This window comes from Papio anubis, chromosome 3 (assembly GCF_008728515.1).
Source record: "Papio anubis isolate 15944 chromosome 3, Panubis1.0, whole genome shotgun sequence".
In the NCBI taxonomy this organism is placed as follows: domain Eukaryota; kingdom Metazoa; phylum Chordata; class Mammalia; order Primates; family Cercopithecidae; genus Papio; species Papio anubis.
Window position 1 is genome coordinate 138,958,212 of NC_044978.1, and position 22,539 is coordinate 138,980,750.

The 22,539-nt window shown below is 36.0% G+C and overlaps 1 protein-coding gene across 2 annotated transcripts in view; it reads left to right on the forward strand.

Annotated features, from left to right (window-relative positions):
* Positions 1-22,539, forward strand: part of BMPR1B (bone morphogenetic protein receptor type 1B) — a 247,028-nt gene that overhangs the window by 86,011 nt on the left and 138,478 nt on the right. The window contains exon 2 of one of the 2 annotated variants that reach the window (XM_021939087.2): positions 1,254-1,348. The gene's annotated coding sequence lies outside the window, so the exon portion shown is untranslated. Of the gene's footprint in view, positions 1-538; positions 1,349-22,539 lie in introns of those variants that run through there. The other variant, XM_021939085.2, reaches the window with a different exon arrangement.

Sequence of the window (22,539 nt, forward strand, 5' to 3'; positions counted from 1 at the left end):
GAAGATGAGCCTAAGGATTATTTTGAGAACCACCGTTCTAATAGAAGGAACACATTACTGTAAGTAATCAGGCAAGGTTTCTAGTTTTGGCTCTGTCACAGAGTTGCCATGTGACCCTGGGCAAAGTAACCAGCCTGGGGGTTGATTTTCTTATCTGTAAGATGAGTAAGTGACCAGAGTCTCCCAAAAGTTTCCTTTACCTTTGATTTAATCAAGAGAAAATTTTAGTAAAATTTGCTTTTAGTAAAGCAAACACATGATTATCTTTGATAAGCAATAAAAAATATGGGCTCATTTATTTTCTACTCATTCATACTGTGGACCTTATAGGTGATATATGGAGATACTGTGTACCTTGTTTATGTCACCTACAAACCATATACTCTAGTGTCATGACTTGGATTCTATCCTTAATCTAAAACTTAAATTTTCAACTTGTCATAATTATAAATATAGAAGTTTATATTTAAACTGTAAATATTCTGTTGAGTTATAATTTTAGGTTATATTTTGGCATCTTTCACTAAATATATGTTGTATCTGATTAATATTATACTTCCCTATACATTTCTGTCATTCTCCAAATGAACTTACATTGACATATTTTTGTGACCAATTACTTAGTCACTGCAGCCTTTCTTTTTGAGAAGCAATATTAAAAAAATTACAAAACTGCTTTCCTGTGTCATTTGGATTCATAATATGTCATAATTAAGTTTTATAAAGCTTGATTGATTGACATTTAGATATGACTTTTATAAAGGGTTTGAGAGTATGTTGTTTGGCTGAAACAAAGGCAGTATTTCCTTTCTTGTCTTTGACTCCACCTAGCCCCACTTTTCTCCACCTGCCTGAGGAAAGCTGTATTTCTTCAGAAAAACTTCATGATTGCCCTTCTGTGCCTGATAGGGGCCTCAGGAAAGGCCCATAGCATCTGTAAAGCTGGCAGCAGAATGGTATTTCCAGGCAAGCACAGGGTTGCTGGGTAGTGAGCCAATCCACAGCTTTGTCTGAGCAGCTGAGAACTTTGCCGGAGTATTACCACGGTGTTCAGTAACACAGACCTGTGCCATGAGCAAGTAAAGCACTGAGCAAGTGTCAGGGTCAATATTTATAGACCACTACATAGCTGCCTTGCAGAGAGAGAGAACGGGAGAGTAACATGCACACAGAGGGCAAGGAAAGAAAGACTGCAGTGGAGGGAATGTTAATTTCCAATTCTTTTCTGAAAATATATTCTTTTTGACTGTCAGGTTCAGACTTCTGCTGATTCATAACCATTTGGCGCTGAGCTATGACAAGAGAGGAAACAAAAAGTTAAACAAGCAAGCCTGCCATAAGTGAGAAGGTAAGTAATTAGCCAGTTCGGTCTCGCTGTTACTCGTAAACTCTGTCTCCCTGTTGGCTGCACTGCATCAGTAAGCAAAGGGCTGTGTGGCATGTCAAAGCTAATGAGGAGGGCTGCCTGCTGGGTAAGAATGTTCTTGGTGGCAGAGCCGTTTTGTGTACTGCTGTTGAGAATGCCGGGTACATTCACAAGACGTTTCCTGCGTGTGGTAGGAATAGCTCTCAAGCACCAATTTCATACTGTGTCCTATCAGTAAGTTTCTGTCTCTTCATTCTATCAAACTCGAGGTCTTCCAGTTGGTAAATTCCTATTTACTTTTATGTCGGTATTAAAACATTAGTGTCAGTTAAGTTTATTGTAGTGAGTGGTCTACACATGGATTGTAAGAGAAACATTCAGATGAACGTATGAAGGTGTAGTAGTCAGTGTCAAAATGTGGAAGCTGGGAATTTGGGTAACAGGAGGTATTTTTTTTAAAAAAGCCGGCCTCCATTTTCCAGTGCACTGAAGTGAAATAGTACCTTTGGGATTAGAGAGAACCTGGGGCGGTGAGAAGTGAGAACAGTCTTCCTAATTCATGGTGCCAAAGGCAAGCACTGAGGTAGAAGTTCTCTGTCCAGGTCACTTGCTATTGGGTTCTAAAAACTGCGACTCCATACTCAACCTCAAACTAAAATTAACATCTCCTCCTATGCATTAATAGTTCATTTTTTCCTGTCATCACATGTAGCACTTTAAATATATTTCTGTGTATGTTCACGGTGCTGTAGCATGTTCATCTTCATTGTGGTTTTTCATATTCCAGATTATCATTAAAAGCACTGGCACTGAAGGAGACAAAAAATTGTTTTCTATGTATTTTCTGGTTTAGAATGCTCATGAAATATACATACTTGTATGTTTATGTCTACTACACATGGACTAGAAAGTAAATTATGTTGTTTCACTAGAACTGTGGCTTTAACTAGAGGAAATTTACTGACATAATGAAAATTTCCTTGATCGCATTTCAGATTGTAGAACTATCAGCATTAGCATGATATTTAGAACTGTTAAGTTAGGTTATAGATGGTGATTATAGGTCCAAAGGGTTTTCTGTACTACATATTTAAGTTAAAAACAAAAAATGAGATTGATGCTGCTGTAGAGCTGAAACTGTACAGCAATAGAGATATGAGGAAAAGCTAATACTCTGGCTCAGATTTTGTGTTAGGACTAATATACAGAAATCAGCTCATTCTAAAATAGGATAAGCCAGATCTAAAACAACAGGTAGAATATGTTTAAATCAAAGAAAGAATTTTAAAATGAGACCAATTGTTGTGCAGTATCGCTTTTGTTGAATGCATATATAACTTTTCAAATGATGCAAATGTTTGAAAATTAATTTTATTACTTCAGAAATACTTTAAGGCTAATGTAATTGATATCTTAAACAGTATTTTGACATTCATTTAATGCTCGTTTTATCATCTGAATCTTTGTACTTCTTCAAATTCTGCCTACCGTTTCCATTTTATTAGTGGGTTTGATTTAGATTTTTGACAATATCTTTATTTTGAAAATACAACCATGATTGATCTAGAATGGGCATTTCCCAGTTATAGAATCTAACTGGCTAAGTTCATCTATCAGTTTTTATTTGCTCTTCCCTTTAAGTAATATCTCATGATCAAGATTGTAATTTCAGATTTTTATTCAGTGTCTTTTAATTTTTGCTTTATATTTTGCATTTAAATAAATACTGGCATGATAATTGCTTTCTTACCCCTCTTTATTGGTTTTGTTTTTATTCCTTCTGGTGTCTTGTTTCCGAAGTACCTTGTTGAAATTTGGGCAGAAAACAAGGCAAGCAAATAAAGAACTACAATAAAAAGAAACTAAAGAAAGTTTTCCTTTAAATCAAGAAGAAATACGACATTGTGACACTGGTTAATAATGTCTACATTAGGATGTATTTTGGTTGAAGACTGGTTGAGTGTTTTAAAACTCGAAATGCCTCGTCAGTATTTTTGGCTCTGTTGTCCATCCTGACTTTGGTTATCATATTTACAAATAATATTTTATATGCAAGCATCTTATACAAAATGAAAATGGCACCTTTTGTATTATGTATTAAATATCTATTGAAGCAATGTGAATGAATTTAGCTTGAAATATTAATATTAGCCTCCTCATGGATCTCACTGCTCTAGAGTCATATTTGCTCTGCTAGTAGTCCATCTGCTACACTACTTTTTTTTTTTTTTTTTTTTTTTTGAGATAGGGTTTCAATCTTGTTGCCCAGCCTGGAGGGCAATGACAAGATCTCAGTTCACTGCAACCTCTGTCTCCCGGGTTCAAGCAATTCTCCTGTCTCAGCCTCCTAAGTAGCTGGGATTACAGACGTGCACCACCACTCCAGCTAATTTTGTATTTTTAGTAAAGGCGGGGTTTCTCCATGTTGGTCAGGCTGGTCTCAAACTCCTGACCTCCGGTGATCCATCCACCCTGGCCTCCCAAAGTGCTGGGATTACAGGTGTGAGCCATGGCGCCCGGCCTCCTGTACTACTCTTAGGGGGTCAATCTTCCACTCTGATGAACCCATTGCTTTTAATCTAAAACCATCCCATCCCTGTCTTTCTACTGCTTATAGATAAAGACCAGGCTTTACTATGAGTCTCTTGTTCATATACCATCTACTTTTGTTCTATATCAATCTTCTGCCATTCCTTCTGGGCTGTTGTGTGTATCTCTCTTGCCTATCCATGAGAATATTCCCCTTTCTGTTTTATTTGCTGGCAGTATTCAACATCTTCTATTTCTCAAAACAATCCACATTGCATTGCTTTTTTCTTGTATCATTTATGCTGTTCTATCTTGAAAACCCTTTTCCCAATCTTTGCCTTCTAGCCTCACTGGAGAAAGCCCTGCTGGTCTATTCTTAGACTCTATGACTTGGCCTCCTATATGAATCTCCATCCCGGTACTTTGGAAAGCTTGATAATATAGTGTTATATGTTTTTGTTTCTGCCTGAGACTGTAATTTATTTATGGCCAGATTTGTAAATTTAATTTTTTATGCTTCCCCAAGACCTAGCATATAACAAGTGTCCCAGAATTTGAAGTAAACAAAAACTTTATTATTTTAAATATAATTTTCTTTATACCCCTTTCACTTTAAAATATTTTACAATTTTGATTAATTAGATAGAAGGAAAACCTCTCAAGTAGATGATACATACTTTGGGGTTATTAATAATAATCTAAAAAGTTATTTTGTTTCTTTTTCTAGGACCAATCACAGTATAGTGTGTGTGTGTGTGTATCCATGCAAAGAGATATTTGCTGAACTCATAAGCTTATTTGAGTAACAAAAGTCAAAATGATGTTGGTTAGCAAATACAAATTCAGGATACATATTCCAAAAATGCTGTTTATGTAATGAATTTGGTGAAGTCTGTCAAAAATATCAGCTAGTTGCTGTGGCCATGTTACCTTAATTTACATGGATAAATTAAGTGATGCCCTAGCAAACTAAAGACAGTGTCATGCCTTCCAAAAGACCCAGAGAGAGCTTCAGGAGAGAATAGGTCCATCCTCATGTAGCCGAGAGAATTACAGAGTGAAATTGCTCCCAATATTACTAGTAATCCCTCAGATTTCATTTACTGGAGCAGAGATAGTTCGGGTTTTAATGAAATAATAGAAAATCATGGTCTAAAAATTCTAAAACCTGAAAGGTGATAATTCCATTTCAGGCGGAAGAAGAATTTGCTCCTCAAAACAGAAATGTTGAAAGAGAAGGAAGTTGACATTTAAAAAAAGTAGTTTAGCTCTGATAGTCAATAAAAATAAAATTTATTTTGCCTTTAATTATATTTTATTTGCCCATCATACATAAAAGTTCTTACATTATGTATGTATACATTATGTATGAAATATTTTATATACCAGGAACAAGTGTAAAGCTTCATGAACAATTTGGAGTGACTTATAGTTTTCTTAATTTGATTATTTTTACTTTAGTGTACTCTACCAGCAGTTTCCACTTAAACCTTATAAACATCTTCCAGACATTGAATATAACTCTTCTGTTTGTTTAACCTTGAATTGTATCTGTCTTAGGAATGAAAACAAGATTGGTATTTTCATAGGAAAATTTGGTAATCGTAATTGCTTGGAATGGACCATAATTCAATTTGGAACGTTTTTTCAGATGTATTTTGCCCATATAACTATCCTGTGTTAAAAATATGTGGAGTGGGGAGGCTGAGCAGGAGAATTGCTTGAATACAGGAGGCGGAGTTTGCAGTGAGCCTAGATTGCACCACGGCACTCCAGCCTGGCGACAGAGCGAGGCTCCATATCCAAAAAAAAGAAAAAAGTGGAGAAAGTGCCTTAGCAAAGAGTCATAGGTATGGATTTTATAGATCTCACTGGCATATCGTAATATAAATATTATATGATTGGGATGGTGGAATTTTCTTTGGTATGGACACAGAAATATACCAAGTTCCTGTTAGCCAGTGAGGAGGGAAACCCAAGCTTACCTCAGTATGGAAACATATAACTATAACAAACATAAGCAAAAACACCACCACCAGCACTGAGAAAAGCTCAAAGAACTTCGTGGTTGGAATGAGGCATAAAGGATTTTACCAGAACAATCAAGTCTTATTTTATCATTGGTACAAGCTTTATTGCCAACCAGAATTTTTCTATAACAGTGAAGGGCATGTAATTCATAGAACCCAAGAGGAGAAGAGTAAATTAATTATGGAAGTGGGACTTTAAAGCTTTTCTTCAGTGCTTCCATTTTATCAATGGGCAGTTGTGGCATCCACAGGTAACATAACCTGCCAAACATCAGCTTTTCAAGTAGCTAGTTAAGATTCGGATAAAAATTAGTGTTAGGTAATTATAAGGCCAGAATGTTATTAATGCAGCTTTTCTTGTCTGAATGTAATTGCTCTGTTTTTGTTTTGTTCTTCATGCTGCATTTAAAGTTTAATTTGTTGTGTCTCTGTGTCTTGTCTCATATTAGACTCCTTTGCGTTATTTCTTAATTCCTGAAAGTTAGAGCTAGTAATTTACCATCAAGTGAGATGGAGTAATTTTTTTTTTCTAATGACAGGTATCCTTTCTGGCTCCCCTGAATTGCCCTATTCTGTTTCGTGGTACAATCACATTCTGCCACACAAACATTCATTCAATAGAACATGGCAGATAGTCCTGGAGCAAAAGACAGGAGCTAAAAAAACAAGTTTCATGCTTAGATTATGTCTAAGATTAGAATTTCTAATTCTAAGACAAGTGTCTGTATTTCAATAGGATATATATGGCTATATTTTGTTTTATAATTTAAAGATTTAAAGATGATTATTTGTTCTAATTTACACCTGGAAAAACTTTGTTTAAAACAAAAACGAAAGAATCCAATGGGCTTTTCCATGTTGTATTGGCTTTCATCTGGGATTCTTTTAAAAATGTAAATAATCGAAGATGCAGAGAGGGGAAAAACAAGTTTGTTTTGTACCTTTCATCTTCTAGTAAGTTTTTGCTTCTCTATTTCTGTTCCCACCACTCCCAAAGAAATTGGGGCGCTTTGGCTCTATCCATTGTTATTAATATTAAGGGCTCTGGTAAAAATTGCTTGTATACTTAGATGAAAGAGGTTTTTTATTGTTGTTGTTGTTGTTGTTTTATAATTTCAACTTCTGTTTTTTTTTTTTTTTCAACTTCTCTTTTAAATTCAGTGAGTACCTGTACAGATTTGTTACATAGGTATATTATGTGATGCTGAGGTTTGGAATACAAATGATCCCATCACCTGAGTAGTGAGCATAGTACCCACTAGGTAGTTTTTAGCTCTTCCTCCCTTCCCTCCCTCCGCCTCTAGTAGTCTCCAGTTTCTGTTGTTGTCATCTGGATGTCCATGAGTTCCCAATGTTTAGCTGCCACTTATAAGTGAGAATATACAGTATTTGGTTTTCTGTTCCTGTATTAATTCATTTAGGATAATGGCTTCCAGCTCCATCTAAGTTGCTGCAAACAGTACGATTTCATTCTGTTTTTTTTTTTTTTTTTGAGACGGAGTCTTGCTTTGTCACCCAGGCTGGAGTATAGTGGCATAATCTTGGCTCACTGCAAGCTCCGCCTCCCCGGTTCACACCATTCTCCTGCCTCAGCCTCCCGAGTAGCTGGGACTACAGGTGCCCGCCACCACACCTGGCTAATTTTTTGTATTTTTAGTAGAGACGGGGTTTCACCATGTTAGCCAGGATGGTCTCGATCTCCTGACCTTGTGATCCGCCTACCTCGACCTCCCAAAGTTCTGGGATTACAGGCGTGAGCCACCGCTCCCGGCCGATTTCATTCTTTTTTATGGCAGTGTAGTATTCCGTGGTGTGTATGTACCACATTTTCTTTATCCATTCACTGTTGATTGTCACCTAGGTCGACCCCATGTCTTTGCTATTGTGAATAGTGCTGTGATGAACATATGAGTGCTTGTGTCTTTTTGGTTAGAACTATTTCTTTTAGATCTATGGCCAGCAATGGGATTCATTGGGTCAAATGGTAGTTCTGTTTTATGTTCTTTGAGAAATCTCCAAACTGCTTCCACAGTGGCTGAACTAATTTACATTCCTACTAACAGTGTATAAGCAATGAAAGAATTTTTGAACATACAGCTGAAGGTTATTCTCAGCCTCAGCCTGTGATTTCTGTACTTTCCTGTTTCCTCCTCCCTCATGTCAGAAGCAAAGTGATCTTCACAGTTCTGCATCAATAAAAACGCCTAGTTATCCCTTTGTGATAATTTTCCGTTGGATTAATACCTTTCACTTTAAATAAGTATTGCCCACATTTTAAATGTCATGCCTGCAAAGAAATGTCTGATTTTTACATATTTGCTAATATGAGGAAAGTGATATTTAATTTATTTATTTTTAATTACTAGTGAATTTAAATTTGAGTTATTACCTTTTTTGTTATTTATAATTTATTTATCTACTTATTCTTTTTTTCAGCAGCTCTCTTCTCCTTTCTGGTTTACAATTGCTCCTTTATTTAAAAAAAATTAAAGGATCTTGATTCTTTAAATGTCTATTTGTTGCAACTGCTTTCATAAGATTTGGATTACTGTTTAATTTTGTTTTATGTGTTTTGAAACATAAGTATGTTTTGAAATATTTTTATTAAAGCTAATCGATATTTTCTCAATATCTTTTGAAACTTAGTCTTTTTAAAACCTAGAAATAGGAAAAAATAGTTTTCTACATTTTATGTCTTCATTTAACTGTTAATACTATAGTCCACAAGGATTTTTTTGACCAAGTACTTAAGCACTTTTGTTGAATCATTCTCCCCCTTTCTCCTTTTTTTTTGTGAACTCATTTTATTGTGTATTCCTGTGCCACAAATTTCAATCTTTGTGTTACCTTTCAGTTTGTATTGCATTAAAATTTTTATCTTAAAGTTGATGTTTCTTATTTAATGAGATTTAAACATTGGAACATGTTAGGGTGGTGGTGTTGGATTTGGCATGATTCTAGAAATTACTGTAGACAAGAGGCTGTGTATGTTACTTATCTGAAGCCATACCTAATAATATAATATGTGTGATTGAGAAATGATGCATGAATAACCACCTCTAGTATGTGTATGTGTGTGTGTGTGTGTATATATATATATATATATATATATTTTTTTTTTTTTTTGTTAATCCTTCTAATAGACCATCTGATGACTTATTGTTATTTCCTCTTTTCAGGATAAAGAAACAGACCCCAAAATGTAAAGTCACAGATAACCTCACATAGCTAATGAGTGATAAGGTCATGATTTAAACTCAGATCTGGCCAAAGTCCATCATTTTTTTTTTTTTTTTTTTTTTTTTGAGACGGAGTCTCGCTCTGTCACCCAGGCTGGAGTGCAGTGGCACGATCTCGGCTCAGCACAACCTCCATCTCCCAGGTTCAAGCGATTCTTCTGCCTCAGCCCCTTGAGTAGCTGGGACTACAGGCACGTGCCACCATGTCCAGCTAATTTTTGTATTTTTAATAGAGAAGGGGTTTCACCACGTTGGCCAGGATAGTCTTGATCTCCTGACCTCGTGATCACCCGCCTTGGCCTCCCAAAGTGCTAGGATTACAGGCGTGAGCCACCGTGCCCAGCCCGAAGTTCATCTTTTAAAGAAACATTGCCAGAAAGAGAAATTACGCTTTTTGCCATAAGTAGTGATAATACATGTGTGTCTGTAGTGTTCTGATGGCACGAATCTTCCCAGCTTGAGTCCATCTGTGAAGCAGTGAGTTCAGGAATGCTGACTTTCAAAGTGTAAGGGCAAGTCAATGAAACTGGCAACATGTGGAAACTTATTTGGAATTAGCACTGAAGATACCAGAATCTCAAAACGGAAAGAAATCATTCTACTTAAATTAGTTTCAGAGCAGTTAAAAATTATTTTAACTTCCTCAGATTTTACTACAACTGTTGACTTTTATCAATTTCTTTCATTTTAGCCAACTTGTATTTCAGTTCTTCCTCATTTGCTTAACATAGCACCATGCCTTCCCTCACATATCTGCTCATGACCTTAGAAGGAAAATTGGCAAGGAATTGTGAGGTCATCAGGGAGTGACTGTTCCATCTGGGTCTCTTTTTCTGTACTTTAAGTTTCATTCAGGGGAGAAATGAGTCTCACTAACCAACAGCTTTTACTACCATCTCTATTTTAAACTACTCAGCTAAGAGAGTCAAGCTCATTGCTGTGGTATCAGTGTCTTGTGTTTGAAGCAGGAAGGGAAATTCTGGATATTTTGGTGTCATCAGAACTCAATATTTATATACTAATTGGTTACCTGGAATGATTTAAGAGGATAGTTTAATCTGCTCTGAAGAGATATACTTTATAAACATAGTTTGTGTTTGTGTACGTGTTGGGGAGTTCACATGTGAAACTTTATAAAAAGACATCATTTGAAATTTTAATTTTTGTTATGTGTTTGCCCACTATGAAGTATTTTGTTCTGTTTTCCTCTTTAACTCAAGGCAAACAATTTTGCTTCAAGATAATGGAGGACTTTTTCCTCCTTGAATCACTCTGCCCTTTTTTGATACATTGGTATGTCTTTGGTAACAGTTCTGCCATACTTCATTTTGTTTTATAACCCTGCCCTAGAACATTTAAAATTCAGTTACACCTTATTGTTGATAAGCAAGTTGTTCTTCTATTATTATTTAGAATATTATGCATCAGTATTTGTTTTGTCTTAAAAGTCTTAAATAGGTTATTCATATTATTCCTTATTTTTCAATCATATTTATTTTCTTGCTTTAATGTAAAGATGACTATTACTGCACAGTATATGGTTGAAATATAATTCAATTATGGTTTCATATATTCCTCAGGTGAATATTTGCTTTTTCTCCATGTAAAATACATTTTTCTTAAGAGCCTCTTTCTACTTCTCTCTATACCAATTTTAACTTCATCAGTAAATTAATGTATCATTATTCCCAGTAGTAGTTTAGCTTACTAACCTTGAAATTTATATCTGTGCTTATTGTCAGAGGCTTGTTGGCAAATTGATCTTGACAATAATACAGAAAGAAAGCATGGTGACCTAGGACACAGCGTTCTGCTGAAGTAATTCACAGTTCCTTGAATGTGTAGAGCTTTTTTGTTGTTGTTTGTTTGTTTTAAGTGAGCCAAGATACAATGCATATAGTCTTTTGAGTTATTCATTAATACTTCACATGTAATTATTTTCAGTTATTATTGGTAGAAGCAGACAATTTAGAATGCTTTTTTTCTTAAGCCGTTGCAATATAAAGTCTATTGGTATAGCTTGCAAAGCACAATGTGAGTTTAAAATATGTCTCCTGAAACCATGTGTTCTTGACTTGGGGAGCTGATTTTGTGGTCAGTTTGAAGCTGTTCCCGTAGTGTATGTTCCTTCTAGTTAAAAGGAAATGTGATATTTGTGCTCACATGATTTCATTGTTAATAGTCCAAACTACAACTGTAAATTGCAGAGGTAGAGAATCAATTTTAAAATTTTGGTTATATTTTAATAAAATATTTTTTGTGACACATATGTTTCTGTTTATTAGCTGTGTATTGCCAGTGGTATTAATTGATGGTATTGGAACATACCTGAGATCAAATGCTGGTTTAGAAATACCATAAGGCATGTAGAACACACACTGGGCTCCTGTAAGGCCACTCATTTCTTACATTTAGGGCAGTTCAACAAACAGGCTGACTTAAGATGACCTCTCAGACAGCCCACCCACCCAGCCAGGAGCTACACATGCTATCACTCCTCTCTGTGTTTCCCTCCTCCCCCTCTTGCTTCCCTTCCTGGTTACATTCTTCCTTTATTGATCCCTGTTTTTCCCGGCTCCCTCCTTTGTTTCCTAGTTTTTATTTTCTTTTTTATCTTTTCATAAATGTCAGTTGTATCTCAGCAAGTTTCTGTTATACCAAGTTGTTACTGATTTTAAAAAATGTTTCAAACTTTTCCTTATCTCCTGTCTATTGCCCAATTATATTAGAAAACTCTTTTTTTTGTGCATTTTGAAGAAAATCTTTCGAATTGTTACAACAGTAAATGCCTGGAAGCAAGAAAAATGTGTGTTATGAAATGTAAAACTGCAATTAGCATCTTTCACAATTTCCCTAAAGTCATTTACCCTCTCATTTTATAATTAATGGTAACTTCGTCAACATGTCATGGATATTTGTATATATGATAATAGTTTCCACAGGGCACGGTGGCTCACGCCTGTAATCCCAGCACTTTGGGAGGCCGAGGCGGGCAGATCATGAGGTCAGGAGTTTGAGACCAGCCTGGCCAACGTGGTGAAACCCCGTCTCTATTAAAAATACAAAAATTAGCTGGGCGTGGTCCGAGATTGCACCATTGCACCAAAGTTTTAATAGTCAGAAGGTAGGGCTGGGCACGGTGGCTCACGCCTGTAATCCTACCACTTCGGGAGGTCGAGGCGGGTGGATCACAAGGTCAGGAGTATGAGACCAGCCTGGGCAACAGAGTGAGACTCCATCACAAATAAATAAATAAATAAATAAATAAATAAATAAATAAAATTAAAATTAAATAGAAGTTTCATTTAATCCTTATAATAATTCTGTGTGATAGCTATTATTATCCCTATTTTAAAGGTAAGGAAATGGAAATTCAGGAAGATTAAATAACAATACTTATGATTTATGTAGGTTGGAAAGTAAGGGAGATAAGATTGGAATCAAATACCTTCTGATTTTTTTTTTTTTTTTTTTTTTTTTTGGAGATGGAGTCTTGCCCTGTTGCCCAGGCTGGAGTGCAATGGTGCAATCTCGGCTCACTGCAACCTCTGTCTTCCGGGTTCAAGTGATTCTCCTGCCTCAGCCTCCTGAGTAGTTGGGATTGCAGGCGCACCACCATGCTTGGCTAATTTTTTGTATCTTTAGTAGAGATGGGGTTTCACCATGTTGGCCAGATTAGTCTCATACTCCTGACCTTGTGATCCACCCACCTTGGCCTCCCAAAGTGCTAGGATTACAGGCATGAGCCACCACGCCCAGCCCTACCTTCTGATTCTTAAAACTTTACAGTATAGTATATGACTCTCTTTTAAAATAAGTAACTTCACTTTCCTACTCCTATACATGTCTAAAAGTTTGAGAAGTAGCACGGCAATTCATAAGGCTTTCAGATTTACCAGATGTCCAAACCAGAGAGCAGCAACTCTGTTCCTACAAGGAAGACAAGAGTCTGTTGATGTTTACAAATATTAATTCATTAATTTTAATATATTATTCTCATGTCATTTTATGTTTTTCTCACTTTTGTAACTCTACCAGGGTTTCTTGATACAACAACAGCAACAATACTTGTGAAAACATGTTCTTCCAAATAAATCCATGCCATACTCTGGAATGTTTTTTGAGACAGGTCATATTTTCATCTATCGTACTTTCTGATTTCAGTTAGACTCTAATAGACTTTTTCATTAGTAATATCACACTATGATGGCATGAATTTTTAGAACACATTATAAAAATAGATGTTTTAAGTTATTTGTATATAGTTATTCTGTTAACTTTTTACCTTTGCCTTGCTCTACTTTTCAGGAACTCTATTGGGAATTATCTGAGACAAAAAATGATATTCAAAACAAATTCAATTTTTAGTCTAGTTAGAAGAACCTTTTTTTAAGATTTGGTATAGAAGAAATAAAAGTTGTGGAAAAAATGACCTTTAGAAGTTATCTGTTGACTTTTCCATGACTGTTCTAGCCCCATTATTTGTAAGATATAATTTAAGGTTCTTATAAATTATAACTCCTGTTGTAAAATGTTTTGCATTTTAAAAGCATTTGAAGACCTGTTGCTTCTTTTCACCTTGCTCCTTTAAATGCTTTGAAACAAGAATATGCATTTTATACACAGAAAAATTAAGATGAAGTAAGGGTGGGCAAAGATCCCAAAGTGAAAAGCCAAGTGTTTTGGCCTTGCCAGAATAGTTCTAAAGCTTGGTTATCTTAATTACAATATATGAAAATGTAAAGAAATAAATACATAATATGTTAACCCATACCAAACTCTATAGAAATAATGAGTGGTAGGTACAAGTCATTTAAGAAAAAAGTTATGAAGTGTTATTTAATATTAAGAAAATTTTATAAATTTACTTTAGTTGTTTTTGAAAACTGAGAAAAGAATTTAATATGATTATAGTGGCAGAACACCTGTATTGAGCTTGTGCAACTCTGTGGGAGTTTAGTTTGAGAGCCACTGAATTATCACATAAAAATTACTAATCAGTACATAGGGTGGCAGTAATATTTCCTGACTATTTTAATAAGCTGTGTTGGTATGTCAGTAAAGAGTTTATAAGGAATATAGGCCAGCTTAAGTAAACTATTGAATATCTGTCTCATACTGTATGGGGAAAAGTGATGACAGCATGACTATGTAGAGTTATATAAATTATGTAAAAAGTCATAAAAATACGAGTGGAGTGAATTTGTCAACTTGATTTTCTTTTCCCCTAACCACTCCACTTTCCTCCTCTCTCCGTTTGTAATGCTATATAGTAACTTCAGTTTTATGCTTCCATCCATGACAGGTATCATCAACCAATCTAACGCTTGCTCTTGTTGAGGTCCCAGTGAGCCTTGAGTCCAACCTGCTACAGGGGTTATCCACATGGAAAGTGAAGACTGTTACTACTCACCACATTCCATAAGCAGAAGCAAATTCTGTAGAGATAAAGGACTTAACTATGACAGCCAAAAATTTAAAATATTTAGAAAATAAATATTTTTATTATCAGCTAAGAATTTCTTTACCAAGACCAGAAGTAGAGCAAAAATAAAGAAAAAAATTAATCAATGCAGCAACATTAAAATGAAAAATCAAACCTGTGTTCATCAAAGGACACTAAAAAAGAATAAGAAAGACCCAAAATTGGTTTAGTATATAGAATTTATTAAAGATACTATGAATCAGTAAGAAAAGTAAATTTAGTAAATGTAAAAACAGGAATTTCAAAAAGAAAAAATCCAAATAGCCAATAAACATATGAAACATGCTGAACCTCATTAATACTTAAAGAACAGAATTAAAACTAGAATGATGAGGGTTGGGCGCAGTGTCTCATGCTTGTAATCCCAGTGCTTTGGAAGGCTGAGACAGAAGGATCCCTTGAGCCCTGAAGTTGACAATTGCAGTGAAGTATGATCACTCTACTGCACTGTAGCCTGATTGACAGAATGAGACTCTTTGTCTCTCTCAGAAAAAAAAAAGAGTGATGTATCATTTCATTTCATACCTACAATGTTGGTAAAAAATATAAGTCTGAAAATAACAAGTCTTGGTGTCGATGCGAAGCAACAGGAACTCTCATTCACTGCTAATGGCAATGCAAATTGGTACAGTTGTACCAATTTCAATTGATAAATTGAAACTGAACATAAACATATTTTTCCCCAGCAATTCTACCCCTAGGTATATATACTATAGAAATTTTTGCTTGTATGTCTCAGGAAATAGGTATGCGATTTTTTAATAGTAGTATTACACATAGTAGGGAAACAAACAAATGAAACAATTTTGGAAACAACCCAACAGAGAACAGAAGTGATAAGTTGGAAAATATTTTACACAATGGAATTAACATAATCATAAAAATGAATGAGCCCCAGCTACATTCATGAGCCTGCAGAATTCCCAAAACATAATTTTGAATGAAAAAAGCAAGTCACAAAAAATACATACATGATTCTCATAAAATCATGTAGAGTTTCTTCTTCCCATCTCATAGTAAGTTAAAGTTGGCTTCATGGAATTGAGAAAATGTGGTATTTAAGACACAGTTAAGGAGTATGTGGCAGGTTCAAACACCAGTTTTCAGGATACCCTTATTTTCTACTTTAATGGTTTATCTGAGGGGTGCTTCATAGTTTAATAAGTGGTTAATATGGTGGGCTCTGAATTTAGAGATCTGGAGTTCTGAGCCTGCCGCTACCATCTAGTAACTGTGTGAACTGTAACAAATTAGTTAACTTCTCTGGGCCTTAGTGTCCTCATTTGTAAAGAAGGATCTTTCACTAAAGAGGAATTCCCCTTTCAGTGTGGAGAATGATGAACTGAAGTTGAAAATCTAGCCAAAAGATGGCATAGTACAACCAAGTGAGACCAAGTGAGAACGTGAACTTAAGACAGAGGCAGAGGATTGCAAGACAAAGGAAACTTGAAAGATGTAAAAAGAGCATAAACCAAACAGATTTGAGGGACACAGAGAAGGAATAGTGACAGAACATCTCATGTTGTCTGACCTGGCTAATTGGCTAAATGCTGGTATGATTTATAAAAACAGAAGACATGGGAGGGGCCCGTTTCAGGGTAAAGATGGGTACTCTACATTTCCTTGTATATGTACAGTAATCTCAGATCCCTCAAATTAATCTCATCTTTCGTATTGCTGTTATTCTGTACCTGCCACAGTGTCATTCCTGGAAGCTATTTCCATCCATTCCAGTGCTTGGTTATTAATTGATGTGTATTTTCTTATTATTGCTGGAATAGGTCCTTGCCCACCCCGAAGTGACACCCTTCTGGTTTAGTGAAACTTCCATCCTCAGTTATCCACTATTTTGGAACCATAACTCTAACAGCTTCATCATCTAGAGCCTGATTTTGGTGCTCTATTCCTTCCTTTTGGTGTTCAGTGTCGTTTGCTCCCACAGTTGTCCCACTTCATTAAAAGAAAAATTTCAATAGTGTTGCACTTCAAAGGAAATGGAGCTGGGAGTCTCTGCTCCTTGGAAATTGTTTGGCCATATGAAAATTTGTTTAGTTCCTCCCTTAGACTAACTCTTTAAAACCAGGGTATTAGAAGATCCTTGCTAGGCAACCCGGAAATCTGTTACCCTTTAATCGAGAGCAGTGTTGTATCTTTATGTCTTATGATAAAGAAGATCACTCAAGTGTTCAGTAATAGCTAAGAAAGATTTGTTTCAGGGTGAGTTTTGGTGTCCAAATGAATCAAAATGGGTTAACAGATTCTCTCTCCTAGTAGAAAGTGTTAGGGTCACTCTCATGAGGCATCGGACCATAGATATTAGCTTAATTTTTCATATGCTGGATATGTGCCTAATATTATTTAGGAATTGCATTTGGATGGAAGTAAAGAAACTGTAAATAATTGTAGAAAAAATTTAGAAGTTTGTTTCTCTCTTTTTTTTTGGTCAAAAACCTTTATGTCAGTTGCTTTTTAACCTATACCTGATTTTGTTAACAAATTTGTTTTTTGTTTGTTTTATTAAACTTTTAATTTAGATTTGGGAGTACTTGTGAAGGTTGGTTACATAGGTAAACTCGTGTCATGGTGGTTTATTGTACAGATTATTTCATCCCCCAGATATTAAGCCCAGTACCCAATAGTTATTTTTTCTGCTCCTCTCCCTCCTCCCACCCTCCACCCTCAGGTAGACCCCACTGTCTGTTGTTTCCTTCTTTGTATTCATACACTTATCATTTAGCTCTCACTTATAAGTGAGAATATACAGTATTTGGTTTTCTGTCCCTGCATTAGTTTCCTAAGGGTAGTAGCCAGAGGTAGGCAATCAGGGATTATGAGACTGTTCCGCAGAGCTCGGGGACTAGTCTCTCTCTCTTTTTCTGCTCCGCCAGCCTAGCATGTGGCTTCCATCTTCAGTGACACGTATGGTTCATTGTGGCTGCTATCGCTCTAACTGTCATGTCTAATTTCTAGGCAGCAGGAAAGAGGTGGATGTGAGTGACAGACATGTGCGTATACCTCCTAGGCAAGTACCTTCCTTAAGCAGCAGTTCAAAATGTCCCACCTCTGGTTACATTTTATTAGCCAGCTTTTAATCAAATGGCTACCTCATGATCTTTTAGCTGACTATAAACCAGGAATCTGTTGCCAAGGAAAAAGAAAAGATGGGGTTGGGTGCAGTGGCTCATGCCTGTAATCCCAGCACTTTGAGAGGCTGAGGTAGGTGGATCGCCTGAGGTTGGGAGTTCAAGACAAGCTGGGCCAACATGGTGAAAACCCATCTCTACTAAAAATACAAAAATTAGCTGGGCGTGGTGGCACACACCTGTAATCCCAACTACTTGGGAGACTGGGGAAGGAGAATCTCTTGAACCTGGGAGGCTGAAGTTGCAGTGAGCTAAGATCCCACCACTGCACTCCAGCCTGGGCAACAGAGCAAGACTCTGTGTCAAAGAAAAAAAAAAAAGAAGAAAGAAAGAAAAAGAAAAAATGGATATTAGATGATAACTAGCCTGCCTTGCCTCATTTGTTCAACTTAAGATATTGATGGAACTAGTTTATAGATAAGTAGGAAAAATGGACATTGCTCTTTAATCATAAATACAATGTGCAGATTCCTTATTTTGAGATGTCCCCTTTGAAATTCATTAGCTATTTGAAAATAATTTTTGCTCATTTTTTTCTTTTCTTTTCTTTTTTTTTTTCTTAGAGTCTTGCTCTGTCACCCAGGCTGGAGTGCAGTGGCACGATCTCGGCTCACTGCAAGCTCCGCCTCCCAGGTTCACACCATTCTTCTGCCTCAGCCTCCCAAGTAGCTGGGACTACAGGCGCCCGCCACCACGCCCGGCTAATTTTTTGTATTTTTGTTAGAGATAGGGTTTCATCATGTTAGCCAGGATAGTCTCTATCTCCTGACTTCATGATCCGCCCGCCTCAGCCTTCATATTTTTTTCTTAACACATTAAGTTAAAATGCAGAGTTTCATGAAAAGGTTTCAATACCTGTTTCCCTGAATATCTTAGACAATTAAGGAACTGAGGGATCAACTAAGAAGGTTTCTGTCTAGATGTACAAACATGTTTAGAACCTTATGTTTTTTAGTCAGAACCAGAAAGTGAGGCAGTTTGTGAATCATTATTTCAATATGCTACAATGTAATTAATTAAAGAGAAATTGATTCTTGATGTATTTGAATGATTCATTTCTAATCTTAAGCATAAGTACTTAACCTTTGTGTGCTTTGATACAAATGTACCTATACTGCTTCTTATTAATACTGATTTTGAATTAATATTGGCATAGAGACAGTTATTTTTGATGCTTTTCCAGCTGTGTAAATATATGTATTGCATAAACAAACTGAAATTAGTAACAGAATTTACTGTGCTAGCAGCATTTACAACTTCATTGTGGACCCTGTGTTTTAAACATCTGTGCTTCATTTACTGTATCTTAAATAGCCTTTTATAACACAAGCAGAATTAGAAGTGTTTACACAAAGATGATAAAATATAATAGTACTGAGAAGAAGAAACAAAATTTTGGAGAAGAGTTTCTTCATAATTAACACAGCTTAGATGAGAAATTCTCCCTCCCATTGAAACAAATAGGTGCCTATTCAAAATTAGGAGGAAAGCATTTTTAAGAGAGTTCCTGAGAGACTAAACTTTTTAATACTTTTGAAAATGTTGAAAGCAAAATTTTTAAAGGGGTGATTTATGTTTTTTAAATGTTTTGTCTTATGTTAAAAATTATATAACTTTCTCATTAAATAATTAGTTTTTCAAATGAAGAAAACATTGTGTGCCCTTTAGAGTTAGGAGGCTTTACAAAGTAAAGAAACAGATTTAGTAAATACGACTTTCAAAAGTTATTTGTCCCACAAACAATGACTATATATCTGTCTAATTTGATTATGTAAAAGTTCTAGAATTTTATTTTTATGGTTAATTTTTTAGTTTGAGTCCTGCAAGGCTAGTTCCTGATGTATTTTCTTCAACCGATGTTATTTTAGATAAGACTATTTTTATCTGATTTTCCATTGAGAAATCATGGACATTTGCTTCCTTGGCTGACTTACAGGTACAGGTCAGTACTAAAGGACCCACATGAATAGGCTTTACATATGACACAGCTCACCCCATGCAGAGATGCCTCCCCAGGCTAGCTATTTGTGCTCTGGAAAAGGCATGAGAAAACAGGTCCTAAGAATGCCCAGTTTCTCAGGATTTATACACTCATTGTTTTCTATATACATGGAAGCAAACAGTGTCCTTAAAGATGATTTAAAAAATTAGAAAACGTAAACTTTCAGAATAGCACTACTGATACATGGAATAGAAGAAAAGAGCAAGGGTAAAGAAGTGATGAATTAGAAAAGACATAATTGTTAGAAGTTATCAACCCACGTTGAAGTCTAGATGTCTGTTTCACTTGTTATGTTATTAAGTTGACGTTTTATTATACTACCTATTATAATTTGCTTTTTGTATATATGTATCACTTTACCTAATTAGATGTATATATGTATATATGTACCTAATTTTTGTATATGTGTATCACTTTACCTAATTAGTCGTTTTGTGGAAACGACTGTCTTTTACTTCTTCAGGTTTTCCCATAGCATCTAACATCACATGAGACACTTTATCATCTTGAAATAAAGATGTTTAGTACCCTAAAACTAGATCCAAGTGGCACATTTGCTTAGCAGTGGTTTCTTGATAGTGTTTTAAGGATTCGGGGCTAGGTCTGTGTTGTTAGGGAAAATATAGTTTTACATTTAGCCAGGGACTCTATTTTGTTTATTACTGTTTATCTGGTGTTTAGAGTGGTTGTCTGACAGGTTGTAAGTCCTAAATAATTGTTAAACGAATGAATAAACGATTCTATAATAGTTGAGACAACTAGTAAGCACTAAACATATTTGCTATCTTGTTAACTAAATCAACTGTAAAATCTTTTCTAATTCTAAATTCTGCAGTTAACATAAATATTTGTTGATTCAGCAAATATTATATCAGCATTCAAATTCGGAAGTTGGACTGTCTTTTAATTAATAGAATCCACACAAGAATTGTAGATTCAAAGATATTAAGAATAGTTAATAAAAGCAATCTTTCTAGGGTTTAACTACCATTATTTAAGAAACAATGAAAAAGGCCTGACCTATTTAATTTGATGAACCGATTTCAATTTTGTTATGTCAAACTCCAACTAATATTAAATTAATTAATTGTGCAGAATTTTTCTTTGGTTTATATTGTAGCTTATACAGAGTGAAAGGCCACTAACCTAGCTGTGAAATAAGGCTTTGGAATGATTGCATTCTCTGTTTTACATGGGGTAAGATGATGCAGGGACCTGTCATCTGATTTTATCATTATAATATCAGAATTCTGAAAGGGAACTTAATCTGCCTTTAATACCATCTTTTATACATAAAGTGGATCCTTAGAAATTAAGTGCTTAGATTCGTAGATTTTTACTGCCAGAGTTAATTTACTACCAAGGTCCTGATTTCAAGATTCAGACCTTTTTGAGTTGTCATTATTTCCCAGTGACTTTTCCACTAAATACTACCTGAAAACATTCAGCTAAGAACGAAATGGTTCTGTACTTCACAGAGTGTCATCTAGCAGGGCTACTGGGTGGGGCAGGACTGTGGCTGTCCCTCCGTCCCATAGGGTTCTATGATGCATGGGAAGAGGCAGCCAGAGCAGTGACTTGCAGGTGTGGTCCATGGACCCTTGGGAGGGGGTGTCTCTAAGAACCTTTAGGGCCTTTGTGAATTCAAAACCATTTTCACAAGAACACTAACATGTTATTTGCCTTTTGCTCTATGCTGACATTTGCTCCTGTGGTTTAGAAGCAGAGGTAGGTAAAATTGCTGCCACCTCGGCACCCATCAACATACAGAGTGTGCTGTAGGCCATTGTGATCTTCACTGCTGCACACTTGAAGAGAGAAAAGAAAAATGAACATTGAAAAATGTTCTTGAGAAAGTAGTAAAAATTTCCAATCATGTGAAATCTCATGCCTTTTTAATGTTCTAGAAATATCCTTGGTCCTGCTGCATACTGAAGGACGATGGTTTTACTCAAGGAGTTGTTGTGGAACTAGTTCCTTTATTTAATAGAACTTCTGTTTTTGATTGTTGTTGCCCAGTCTGGAGAGTGGTGGCACCATCACAGCTCACTACAGCTCCAGTTCCTGGTCTCAAGGGATCTTCTTGCCTCAGCCTCCCAAATAGCTGTGACTACAGGTGTGCACCACCACACCAGACTCATTTTTAAATTTTTTGTAGAGATAGGGTCTCACTGTGTTGTGCAGGCTGGTCTCCAGCCCCTGACCTCAGGTGATCCTTCCACCTCTGCCTTACAAAGTGCTGGGTTACAGCCATGAATCACCATGCCTGGCCTGGAACATCAACATCTTTTTTTTTTTTTTTTTTTTTTTTTGAGACAGAGTCTCACTCTGTCACCAGACTGGAGTACAGTGGCATGGTCTCAGCTCACCGCAACCTCTGCCTCGCAGGTTCAAGAGATTCTCCTGCCTCAGCCTCCTGAGTAGCTGGGACTACAGGCACATGCCACCGTGCCCAGCTAATTTTTGTAGTTTTAGTAGAGATAGTTGGCCAGTGTGGTATTGATCTCTTGACCTCATGACCCCACCCGCCTCGGCTTCCCAAAGTGCTGGGATTACAGGCATGAGCCACTGTGCCTGGCTGGAACATCATTTTAAATTGAACATATGACAGACAGACAAATTAACAATTCAGACTTAGATATTGAGTAGACATTTTTTTCAAAATGAGTGAAGTGAACCTGTTACTTCAAGGCAGATAATTGATAGTGTTTGTGATGGTGATAAAATTTGAGCTTTCATGTAAAA